Below are 13,659 nucleotides of genomic sequence, written 5' to 3'. Positions count from 1 at the left end.
TTTAGACCATGTGAATATATGTGTGGTTTTAATGTTGTGGCCGGCTGGAGTGGCCATGCGGTTCTAGGCACTGCAGTCTGGAGCCGAGCGACAGCTACGGTCCCAGGTTCGAATCCTGCCTCGGGCATGGATGTGTGTGATGTCCTTAGGTTAGTTAAGTTTAATTAGTTCTAAGTTCTAGGCGACTGATGACGTCAGAAGTTAAGTCGCATAGTGCTCAGAGCCATTTGAACGATTTAATGTTGTGACCTACATTAACTGTTACGTATTTCTTGTCTAACTCACATTTGAAGCATACACAACTGTATACTTAGTAAGATATGCATGCTACTGTATTGTAACCGGTTCTATAGGTCTTTTATCATTGAATGTGGTCCACTGTGACCAAAACCGGGAGGTGAAATACACGTTAGTAGTGAAAGAAAGCCAGTGCCAGTTGCATTCTTGCCAAATTTATTCATGACGGCGGATCCAAAACGGTGGCGAAATGTGTGGCAACAACACAGTGATGTCATGGTGGGAAGTTCAAATTTTGGTGGTAAAATGCGTCAATTGTGCTACCTCCATTAACCTAACCCCACTCTCCTACCCTGACACCTACCCTCTTACCCTCCTCTCCGCTCCCCCACCTGAAAAGTGGGAAAAAGACTCTGTGTGTGCCGGGCTGCCAGATAGGATAGACATAAGTCTTCATTTTGTGTGTGTTGCTCTCCATCCCTCACTCATCTGGAAATTGGCAGGAAAAGGACTCAATCTGTGCTGGGCAGCCAGAGAGTATGGACGTAAATATGTATTTGTTTACTTAAGCAATATGAGTTGTCATTGAAAGTAGTTACATCCGGTATGTTCACCATGAGGTTCAGAGTCCAACTGACCTAGGTCACAACACCGAAACCAGTGGGCCCCTCACCCCTCCCATGACGAAATCCAAGATGGCGGTCTGGGAAAAAAATGATGCGAAAAGTACTCAGTCTGTGCTGACCTGCCCAAGATGATGGGCGTAATTTTTAACTGTGTTCAGTATATGGAATTTCTACAGTGGAAAAGGAGGAGTTCAACCAGTGTTTTGACAATAACCATACATCTGAGGACTGTGTCGATACAAAGATTTCTGGCAAAGACAAATACACTTCATGAAGAAACGAAGATGCATCAGGATGGGACTAAGTTACCCTTCACAGCTCAAGCTGATACACGTTATGTGCGGTAAATGTAGATCATTCAATAAAAATCCAGTCGTTCTTCTAAAGAGGCAACACGTTCACTGTGGTGCGTGAACTCCCTGTCCCCAGAGGCCACGCGCCGGCTTACGGTACGGCCGCTTGGTAGCTGCAGGAGCAGCCACAAACTTCCTGTCACGTTGGAAATACCGACGGCCTTCCTTCTTCCCATTCCCCCAACCCCGGAGTACCCTTTGTCATCGAACACTAACTACTTCTGCAGTTATTACATCTGGTACCCCACACATACAATTATAGTCGGTGGTGACTTCAGCCTAACCTCGATATACTGGAAAAATTATACGTTTAAAGCCGACGACAGGCATAAAACGTCATCCGAAATAGTACTGAATGCTTTCTCAGAAAATTATTTTCAACAATTAGTTCATAAGCCCACTCTAAAAGTAAATGGTTGCGAAAGCATACTTGACCTCTTAGCAACAAATAATCCTGCTCAAATAAGGAGTATCATGACGAATACAGAGATTAGCGACCACAAGGCAGTTGCTGCTAAGCTGATTACCGTAACACCAACAACCATCAAAAAGAAAAGAAAAGTACAACTATTTAAAAAAAACTGAAAAAATACTCTTAACGCCTTTTTAAGAGACTCATTACACTCCTTCCTGTCTGATCATATAAGCTTAGGAAAGCTATGGAATGATTTCAAAGAGATAGTATAGACGGCAGTTGAGAGATACATACCCCATAATTTAATCAGTTATGGTACTGATCCCCCACGGTGCACTAAACGGGTCAGATCGCTGTTGCAGAAGCAACGAAAAAAGCATGCCAAATTTAAAAGAAAGCAAAGTAGTCAAGACTGGCAAAGTTTTGCAGAAGTTAGAAGTATAGCCCCTGCTTCAATGCGAGATCCTTTTAATAATTTCCATAACGAACCTCTGACTCGGAATCTGGCACAAAACCCAAAGAGATTCTGGTCATATATAAAGCACACCAGTGGCAAGGCCCAATCGATACCTTCACAGCACGATAACCACGGTGACGTCACTGATGATAGTGCCACTAAAGCAGAGGTATTAAACACGGTTTTCCGAAACACCTTCGCCGAAGAAGACGAAGTAAATATTACTGAATTCCAATTAAGAACGACTGCGAAGATGAGCAACATGGAAGTAGACATCCTCGGTGTAGCAAAGTACCTTAAATTACTTAATAAAGGCAAGGCCTCAGGTCCAGATCGTATACCACTCAGGTTCCTTTCAGAGTATGCAGATGCAATAGCTCCATATTTAGCAATTATATACAGCCGCTCGCACACAGAAAGTTCCGTACCTAAAGACTAGAAAATTGCTCAAGTCACACCAATACCCAGAAATGCACGTAGGAGTAATCGGCTGAATTACACACCCATATCCATAACATCGATTTGCAGTAGGGTTTTGGAACATATACTGTGTTCGAACATTATGAATTATCTCGATGAAAACACATATGACGGATTCAGGAACATAGATCTTGTGAAACACAACTAGCTCTTTATATTCATGAAGTAATGAGTGCTATCGACAGGGGCTGTCAAATTGATTACATATTTTTAGATTTCCAGAAGGCTTTCCACACCGTTCCTCAAAAGCGTCATCTAAACGAACTGTGTGCCTATGGAATATCGCCTCAGTTGTGCGACTGGACTCATGATTTCCTGTCAAAAAGGTGACAATTCGTATCAATAGACGGAAAGTCATCGAGTAAAACAGAAGTAATATCCGGCGTTCGCTAAGGAAGTGTTAAAAGCCCTCTGTTGTTACTGATCTATATTAACGAGATAGGAGACAATCTGAGTAGCCCTCTTAGATTATTTGCAGATGATGTTGAAAAAGAAATCTGCTACATTTCGGTAAGGTAGTAAGTCACATAAATATGAAGTCTGTAAATTCAACTAAATACTTAGGGATTACAATTACAATTAACCTAAATTAGAACGATCACATTGATAATGTTGTGGGTAGAGCAAATCAAAACTGTGATTCGTTTGCAGAACACTTAGAAGGTGCAACAGAATCTACTAAAGAGACTGCTTACACTACACTTGTCTGCCATATTGTGGGGTATTTCTGTGCAGTGTGGGATCCACATCAGGCAGGACTGTCGGTTGACATCAAAAAAGTTCAAAGAAGGGCGGCTCGTTTTGCATTATTCTGTTGGAACCAACCTAGGTAATGAGAAACGATCATCATGATAAAATAAGAGAAATCAGGACTCGGTCAGAAGAATTATGTGCTCGTCTTTCCCCCTCGCCGTTCGACAATGGAATGGTAGAGAGACCGCTTGAAGGTGGTTCATTGAACCCTCTGCCAGGCACTTACTTGTGAATAGCAGAGTAACCACATAGATGTTGAAGTAGATGTATCACATGAGACAAATCTTCCCGCTCATAGAGGCTTTCAATGTATTCTCTCCTCTGCATTTAATAGTGGAATTCCCGTTGCACTCTTAATGTTGTCACCCTTGCTTTTAATGTCGCCGAAGGTTGTTTTGTCTTTCCTGTGCTGAGTTTGTTCTTCCGACAATCATTTCTTTTCCGATGGCTCACATTTTTCCTGCAGCCATTTCAGCTTAGCTACCCTGCGCTTCCTATGTATTTCTTTCCTCAGCGACTTGTGTTTCTCTATTCCTCAGTTTCCCGGAACATTTTCATACTTCCTCCTTTCATCAATCAACTGAAGTATTTCTTCTGTTACCCATGGTTTCTTCGCAGCTACCTTCTTTGTACCTATGTTTTCCTTCCCCACTTCTGTGATGGCCCTTTTTAGAGATGTCCATTCCTCTTCAACTGTACTGCCTACTGCGCTATTCCTTATTGCTGTCTCTATAGCCTTAGAGAACTTCAGGCGTATCTCGTCATTCCTTAGTACTTCCGTATCTCACTTCTTTGTGTATTGATTCTTCCTGACTAATGTCTTAAACTTCAGCCTGCTCTCCATAACTACTATATTGTGGTCTAAGTCTATATCTGCTCCTGGGTACGCCTTACAATCCAGTATCTGATTTCGGAATCTCTGTCTGACCATGATTTAATCTAACTGAAATCTTCCAATATCACCTGGCATTTTCCAGGTATACCTTTTCCTCTTGTGATTGTTGAGCAGGGTATTCGCTGTTACTTGCAGAAACTTGTTACAGAACTCAATTAGTCTTTCTCCTCTCTCATTCCTTGCACCAAACCCGTATTCTTCTGTAACCTTTTCTTCTACTCCTTCCCCTACAACTGCATTCCAGTCCCTCGAGACTATTAGATTTTCATCCTTTCAATTTCCTCATACACCTTCTCTATCTCTTCATCTTCAGCTTGCAGTGTCGTCTTGTATACCTGAACTATCATTGTTGGTGTTGGTTTGCTGTCAATTCTGATAAGAACGACCCTGTGACTGAACTGTTCACAGAAACACATTCTCTGCTCTACCTTCCTATTAATAACGAATCCTACCTATTTCTGCTGCTGTTGATATTACCCTATACTCATCTGACCAGTATTCTATTCACTTCTCTTCACTGACCCCTACTTTATCTAGATTAAGTCTTTGAACTTCCATTTTCAGATTTTCTAGTTTCCCTACCACATTCAAGCTTTTGACATTCGACACCCCGACTCATAGAACGTTATCCTTTCTTTGATTATTCAATCTTTTTCTCATTGCAACCTCCCCCTCGGCAGGTAGAGGTGGACAATCACCTTTAGACAGCTGTTTGGAAACGCTCCATAACACAGCAAAACTCTTCCAATTTCCTTATGTTGTGACGGTCTTTTACACAAATCATCCTGTGTGTGAGTTGTGGGACCAGTATCATAATTTCCACTGTGCTATGTCCAACTTTCAGCCTTTTTCTACTACTACCTCCTGTTGTAGGACAAAGCTTCATTTCGCGTTAGTCTTGGACATGTAAACTGTTGGCAGAGCTTCAACAACATGTTCCCATTCCCACCGAAAGGTGTTCCTGTCGCATTAACTCAGCTCACCCAGTTTCTACACAGGTTGAAGAAGGTCATAGATATAGGACTCTCCGACTTCTGCTCAGTTCCATCTTAAATTGGAACTATCACACCCACAAAGCTGGGGGATGGGTGAGGCAGAGAGTGAGGAACAGTTAAAAGATGCATACGGGCTGTCTAGAAAACTACATAGGAATTTTACTGCAGCAGATAGATTCAAAAAAGCTGACTCATTTCGACATATGAGAGAGCCACGAGTATGTTTCACTGGTGGCTCTAATCATCTTCATAGGATCCAGTACTGGTAAGTGGTTGAATGGAAAGACTTGATTCCAAATCACAGACAGATTTTCTACCAAAAAGGGTAACGCAGTAGATTCGAAAAATCTGAGTATTGCTATTAGGGTTTTGTACATTTGTTAAGACTTCATTCTAACATAGCATTTTTTTTAAATGATTTGTCGCATAGCTCACCAGCTACTGTATTTGATAATTCTCAATCAACCACTATCCTCCCTCGCCCATCACCCAGTGGATATATCACAGAATCTATAACATGACATCTACACAGAATGTGTTTCAACCGCTGGAGAAATACCTAGCTGCAGCATGATGGAGTTGCAGCTAGCGGCATCGTACCATGTTCCTTATCCCTATCACTTTCTAAACTATGTGGTTTTATTGCGCGCTAACACCACCGCCGATGTGCATCCCACGCTTTCAGTCTGTCAACATACACCCAAGCGATCACCATTTATACTCAATGTCATAGTATACGTGTGGAATACCATTTCATTCATAAGTAATACCATACCTTTATTTATAAAGCTTCTATAGCATTTAACATGGATACCATTAGCGATACTTGTGTGCGCCGGTAAGACCAAGACCGCTTGAGACAGTAACTAAGCCATTCCAATCTTGTTTTCTTAATAGCTAGTCCTTCTAAAATGATAACGTGCCTGTTCCTAAGGCAAGAAAAACGTATGAGGCCTATCCTTCCATCTCAAATTTTCGCTCAATGTTATTTAGTATCACAAGCACTCAGTTATTGCAAAAATATTTTACTTAGTAGGAGATAGGGACACATTTGTCGTGATCAGCAGGCTTATAAAGTATGTGTACTGTGGTCAGTGTTCCGACATGTCCAAAAAGAAATGGCTGTGTCCTGTCACAAGGAACGTGTGGAGTTGATGTGGAAAATTGCGACAGTCATAAGGGAGATAAAAGATTTTTTACATGGAAAATTATATCCAGTCACAAGAAGGATATAGATATTTATACTTCACAGTCGTCAGGAGGGGATATTTCCCCTTCTTTGCTCATTGTCGAATGTCATCAGATTGAGGCTGCAATCATAATATGTAATTATTAGTACAGTGATAAAACATATGTGGCTGGTTTTCTAGGACGACTCTGCAGTGTGGTAGCGCATGTGGCAGTGGTAGAATCTGCCTGGAATGATAGACATTTCTGTCTTGTGGTAGTAGCCGTTCGAACTGGATGGCCTGGAGTTCAAGAATGCAGCTAACCTAACACTGTCGCCCTCTTGGAGGGTAATAGCGAGCTTATACTCAGTATGTGTTGGGTAGCCTTCATAATCGCATATGCTTTCCGTGGAATTCTGAGAAGATTCAATATGGCTGTGTGTTTGTATTCCCTCCCATATAAATAGTCTTTTTGTCTGCTCCTACACATTTCCCACCTTTATTTGGTTAAGGAAACATCGATTTTGGAGTCTGTCTTGTGCATGTAGATAGAGAAACAGAGATGGAAAAGATGTTTGCAGGTTCTCTAGACATGAGATGCACCATAGTTGACACTGTAAAAGTGGAAGGATGATCTGGAATCTGTTACCCCATTGACATCAGTATTCTTTAAAAAAACACGAGTCGAGCTATCAGATTACTCTATTTTAACGAGTTTTCACATAAAGATCAACATAGACGTAATAAGTTTCTAGTGACTCAGTGGTTTGCAGCATGGTGCACCTTGCTGCACTTTGCTAAAGCTTCGGATTTATAGAGAAATAATTTCCACTCTTTATCTTCGGAATTATTCTATGCAAGTGATCGGTAGCATACTGCTATGTGCTTCATATCAAGACTATGGCGGAAATTGTACAATGTTCTGGCAAACCTTGTACAAATATATGTTTTCTTCTAATCCCAGGGTACGGAGATGGGAGTAGAAAGTATGGCAGCAAGGAAGCAAACAAGCAGGTCGGGGCCAGAAACAGTACAGTCTTTGTGTCCTGGGGGGGAGGGGGGAGGGCGACCAGACCAGCATTTGTACGACAGTTCAGAGAGTGACCGCTGTACATAGAGGCGCTCTTTGTACGCTTCAGGCCAGGATGTGTCTGAGGGCAGTTGACTCGTGACCGTTGGCCACGGTGCATGACTGACCACACTTGCAGGTAATATCTAGTAATGTGGCTATATATATTGTGCCTGTGCTTACGTTTATTTTTTTTTTTTATTTTATTTTTTTTTTTTTTGGAATCTGTCTGTCTTCACAGTATATGTTCGAGATACTGGTGGTCGATAGCTATATGCAGTATGCAGAAGTGATGGCTTGGGTTGTTTGGGGAAGAAGACCAAACAGTGAAGCCATTAGTCTTAACAGATTAGGGAAAGACGGGGAAGAAAGTCGGGCATGCCCTTTCAAAGGAACCGTCCTGGCATTTACCTGGAGCGATTTAGGGAAATCGTGGTAAATCAAAATCAGGATGATCAGATGTGAGGTTGAACTGTCTTCTTCCCAAATGCGAGTCCAGTGTGCTAACCTCTCCGCCAACTCACTCGGTGCAGAAGTGAAGATTTTGTATGATGCATAATACGAATTTTGTTTACTACATGGATATATTATGTGGTTATACGACCTGGTTGAGGATCGCTTTCATGCAGAAAAATTCAAGCTATCATCGGCAATAGCAGAGCAGTTTAATTAAGGAAGTGTCTAGGACGATAGTTTCTGTATTTCATGATCTGTAGGCCACTTTTGCAGGGTTTAACTGTCAGTGCAGTATGACTGTTGTAGGTTTTTTTCGATCTTTACGTAACAGTTTTTCCGCTGAAAGTCTCGTAATTTGTCTGTCTGCAGAAAATGGTGGACAGTGTAGCAGCAATTTGGCATGTAAACTCAGTAAGAGCCAATCAAAATGCTCCATTCACAAGACATCCTTTGTGCGGGGCATAGGAGCCTCTATAGACTTGTTCGAACGAGATGGGGAAAGGTATAGACGGAAAGTGCTGTGACGTCTGAGAGTAATGTGACGTATTCTATGTTCGAATGTGCAAAGATACGTCCAAACAGACTATCCATCCCTGGTGGATGCTGTCCCTCATCCACCAATGTGGCTTTAGAACATCTCCAGACCAGCAGCTGTAGGACACCGATAACTCCTGCCATTTTTCTTGTCTGTAGGACACTGCATCGAAATCTGTTTGGGTAATTGTTCTGACATTCCTATCTGTGCTTAGACACTAGTGTGTGTTTCGAAAAGTGAGGGAAATAACGTCCCTGCCTCCAGCAGCAGCAAATATGAAACTATGTGCACTCACCATTTCAAAAGATTGATGATCACCACAGCAGCTATAGGATCTCTCTGTCTCTCTGCCAGTGCCTTCAAACAAGCAGCTATAACTTGAATGGTGGTGAGCGTCCTGTTTAGAGTTATGGGAGATACTTATTTCGACTTCCAAAAATCGTCTTTTTGTCTTGTAAAATCAGAAATTGCAGCTGATTCGGTTTCCGGATCTGTTTCCCAGAAAAGCATGTGAAGTGTCTTAGTCAGGTTCCAAAAGCGTGCAGCGATCTTTCGAGAGTCCATGTTCGAATGTGATGGTATACATGGCAAAATTGACGCAAACTACTCTGTAGTGATTTTTTTGAAGGTGTATTTAGAGACATATTGAGTTGGATTTAGTAACTCCTGAAGCAACCCGTGCTCGAGATAGAAATATCTCTCACAAAAACGCGATGTGTCACTGGGATGGTTTCAAAAGTGTGCCGAAATCTTTTTAGAGTCCATTTTCAAATGTGGCGGCGGAGATATGCCTCAGAATAAGATGCATAATTCTCTAAATACTCTCACATCTTACACAAAGCTGCCTCTCTCCCTCTCTCTGTGAAGCGGTACATTTAGTTCCTGTGACATCTTCAAGTTTATGTATGTGACAATAGGCCACAACACCAGATGTAATAACTCCTGCAGCAGTTCATGTTCAAGGACAAAGTATATCCGTGCGCCGGGAATGGGAACGAGGAAGGTCGCAGGTGTTCCGAACGCAACTGGAAGTATGTAGCTGCTCCTGCAGGTAGCACGTCCACATGCCATAAGCCAGCACATTACCTCTGAGGGCAGGTAGTGCACACGCTGGTGTGAATGTCTTGCCTCTTGCGCTTTGGAACACTGACTGGACTTTTATCGAATGATCTACTGTTAGAGCGCACACATTTTTCAGTATGAGTTGCGAAGTGTAACTTAACCCTATCCTGCTGCATCTTCATTACTTCACGAAGTGTATTCATCTTCACTAGATATCATTGCTATCGGCACAGTCCTCAGATGCGCGGTTGCATCTAATATACCTGTTAACCTCCTCCTTCTCCCACACAGACATCTCATCCATTGAACCCAGTAAACAATTGTGTCCAGCCTCTTGGAAGCTCAGCACAGACTTGGTCCTTTTCCTGTCTTTCTTTCCCCAGAGCGCCATCTTGAAATACATCATGGGAGGGAGTAGGGGAGAACCAACTTCACCCTCTGGTGGTGGTGCTGTCAGTTGGTCTCCAGACCTCATGGTGAGCTCACCAGTTGGAGATACTGTCTATGACAACTCAAATTGTTTAAATAAACAATGCATACTGATGTCCATCCTATCCAGCAGCCCAGCACAGACCATGTCCTTTTCCCTCCAATTTCCAGATTTGTGGGTGGACAGGTGGTGAGGGGGAGGGGAGGGGAGATCGGAGGGGTTTGGGTTAGTGGAAGCAGTCCAATTGACCTTTTTTTCTGCCAGATTTTGAGCTTCTCACTATAACGTCACTGCGATGTTGCCATATATATGGCCACTGTCTTGGATCCTCCATCGTGAATAAATTTGGCAACAGAGATGGCACCAGATTTGTCCAACTACCCACGTTACCTGCGACTGATTCTGTACCTTTTATCACTTGGAATAAATGCACTCGCTGGGTCCAACTGTTACTCAATAGAATCAAATGTCATCATTCACTGAAGTCTTCTGCAGTTATTATTATAACTACCGTAGTTGATCTGCAGCTGTGGTGAATGGTGGAGTAGATAATCGTCCTCAGGATGTCGGAGCACCACCAACCAAGGAGTCGGTTGCAGAGGAGTGGTGAGTGTGTGCCTGTTAGGCATCCAGGGAGACATCAGAGAAACAGCATTCGAAAACCAGTTATTTATTGGTCTAAGTACATTTGCCATGTCTTTGTTCCAGGATGCCAACGTCTACAGGACATAAAAAGCGCTAACGCAGTCAGCAGGCGGTGGCGAGAAGGAAGTAACAGCACTACGAGGCCGATGACCCAGCAGAACAAGAACTTTGTGTCAACCACTTCGGTTAGAGGCTGTTAGCAGCGCCGGGCGAGGATAACCAAACAGGACGGAAATGGTAGCTCCCAACAGCAGCGCCTGTCAGGAGCAGACGAGGCAGCTGTAAGTTTGCCCGTATAGGCGATCGCAGAGGAGCGACTATACGACCCTGGACGGAAACGAGAGACCTCCAGGATGGATGGCGGATGTAACTGAAATGGACCCTGCAGGCGGCCCGCCAGTTGGAGACTGGTAAGGCCACAGCGTCAGACTCGGCACCAGGAGCAGTACCACAGATAGCAGCATCAGAGCCCGAGGAGGGTGACTATTTGAGAGATACACACTCGTAATTCTGACTGGTAGACTTGTCACCTCGTTGACAGTCGTAGGTCCCTCCTCGAGACTGATGTGCGGGAGACTACATATCTTGACTAAAAAGAACGATTATTTATACCAGTACGGGGCGTGCACCCGTGGTCTAGGGGTAGCGTCTTTGATTCATAATTAAAAAGCCTTCGGTCCCGGGTTCGATTCCCGCCACTGCCTAAATTTTGATAAATAATCAGCACTGGCGGCCGAAGACTTCCGGCATAATAAATCAGCCTCATTCTGCCAAAGGCCTTGTCAAAGAGGGCGGAGGAGCGGATAGAGGTTCAGGGCACTCTCTTGTCCTAGGGTTGGGAAATTGTCCCTAAAGGCGGAAGAATCAGCAATAATCAACGACATGAGGATGCAGAAGGTAATGGAAACCACTGCATTAAAGACACGTAACGTGTATCCACAGGACATGTGGCCTGTAATTCAAGAAGTGTCATGATGATCTCTCCATTGGCAAAAGATTCCGGAATAGTCCCCCATTCGGATCTCCGGGAGGGGACTGCCAAGGGGGAGGTTACCATGAGAAAAAGATTGAATAATCAACGAAAGGATAACGTTCTACGAGTCGGGGCGTGCAACGTCAGAAGCTTGATCATGGTAGGGAAACTAGAAAATCTGAAAAGGGAATGGCAAAGGCTCAATCTAGATATAGTAGGGGTCAGTGAAGTGAAGTGAAGTGGAAGGAAGACAAGGATTTCTGGTCAGATGAGTATCGGGTAATATCAACAGCAGCAGAAAATGGTATAACAGGTGTAGGATTCGTTATGAATAGGAAGGTAGGGCAGAGGGTGTGTTACTGTGAACAGTTCAGTGACCGGGTTGTTCTAATCAGAGTCGACAGCAGACCAACACCGACAACGATAGTTCAGGTATACATGCCGACGTCGCAAGCTGAAGATGAACAGATAGAGAAAGTGTATGAGGATATTGAAAGGGTAATGCAGTATGTAAAGGGGGATGAAAATCTAATAGTCATGGGCGACTGGATTGCAGTTGTAGGGGGAGGAGTAGAAGAAAAGGTTACAGGAGAATACGGGCTTGGGACAAGGAATGAAAGAGGCGAAAGACTAATTGAGTTCTGTAACAAGTTTCAGCTAGTAACAGCGAATACCCTGTTCAAGAATCACAAGAGGAGGAGGTATACTTGGAAGAGGCCGGGAGATACGGGAAGGTTTCAATTAGATTACATCATGGTCAGACAGAGATTCCGAAATCAGATACTGGATTGTAAGGCGTACCCAAGAGCAGATATAGACTCAGATCACAATATAGTAGTGATGAAGAGTAGGCTGAAGTTCAAGACATTAGTCAGGAAGAATCAATACACAAAGAAGTGGGATACGGAAGAACTAAGGAATGACGAGATACGTTTGAAGTTCTCTAACGCTATAGATACAGCAATAAGGAATCGTGCAGCAGGCAGTACAGTTGAAGAGGAATAGACATCTCTAAAAAGGGCCATCACAGAAGTTGGGAAGGAAAACATAGGTACAAAGAAGGTAGCTGCGAAGAAGCCATGGGTAACAGAAGAAATACTTCAGTTGATTGACGAAAGGAGGAAGTACAAACACGTTCCGGGAAAATCAGGAATACAGAAATGCAAGCCGCTAAGGAATGAAATAAGTAGGAAGTGCAGGGAAGCTAAGACGAAATGGCTGCAGGAAAAATGTGAAGACATCGAAAAAGATATGATTGTCGGAAGGACAGACTCAGCATACAGGAAAGTCAAAACAACCTTTGGTGACATTAAAAGCAACGGTGGTAACATTAAGAGTGCAACGGGAATTCCACTGTTAAATGCAGAGGAGAGAGCAGATAGGTGGGAAGAATACATTGAAAGCCTCTATGAGGGTGAAGATTTGGCGGATGTGATAGAAGAAGAAACAGGGGTCGATTTAGAAGAGATAGGGGAGGAAGTAGTGAAGGCAGCAGAGGATCAAGTAGGTATAAAGACGAGGGCTAGTAGAAATCCTTGGGTAACAGGAGAAATATTGAATTTAATTGATGAAAGGAGAAAATATAAAAATGCAGTAAGTGAAACAGGCAAAAAGGAATACAAACGTCTCAAAAATGAGATCGACAGGAAGTGCAAAATGGCTAAGCAGGAATGGCTAGAGGACAAATGTAAGGATGTAGAGGCCTATCTCACTAGGGGTAAGATAGATACCGCCTACAGGAAAATTAAAGAGACCTTTGGAGATAAGAGAACGACTTGTATGAATATCAAGAGTTCAGATGGAAACCCAGTTCTAAGCAAAGAAGGGAAAGCAGAAAGGTGGAAGGAGTATATAGAGGGTCTATACAAGGGCGATGTACTTGAGGACAATATTATGGAAATGGAAAAGGATGTAGATGAAGATGAAATTGGAGATACGATACTGCGTGAAGAGTTTGACAGAGCACTGAAAGACCTGAGTCGAAACAAGGCCTCCGGAGTAGACAATATTCCATTGGAACTACTGACGGCCGTGGGAGAGCCAGTCCTCACAAAACTCTACCATCTGGTGAGCAAGATGTATGAAACAGGCGAAATACCCTCAGACTTC

Source organism: Schistocerca piceifrons, chromosome 1, assembly GCF_021461385.2.
Source record: "Schistocerca piceifrons isolate TAMUIC-IGC-003096 chromosome 1, iqSchPice1.1, whole genome shotgun sequence".
Classification (NCBI taxonomy): Eukaryota; Metazoa; Arthropoda; class Insecta; order Orthoptera; family Acrididae; genus Schistocerca; species Schistocerca piceifrons.
The sequence above is the reverse complement of the archived record's forward strand: the minus strand, read 5'-3'. Positions refer to the sequence as shown.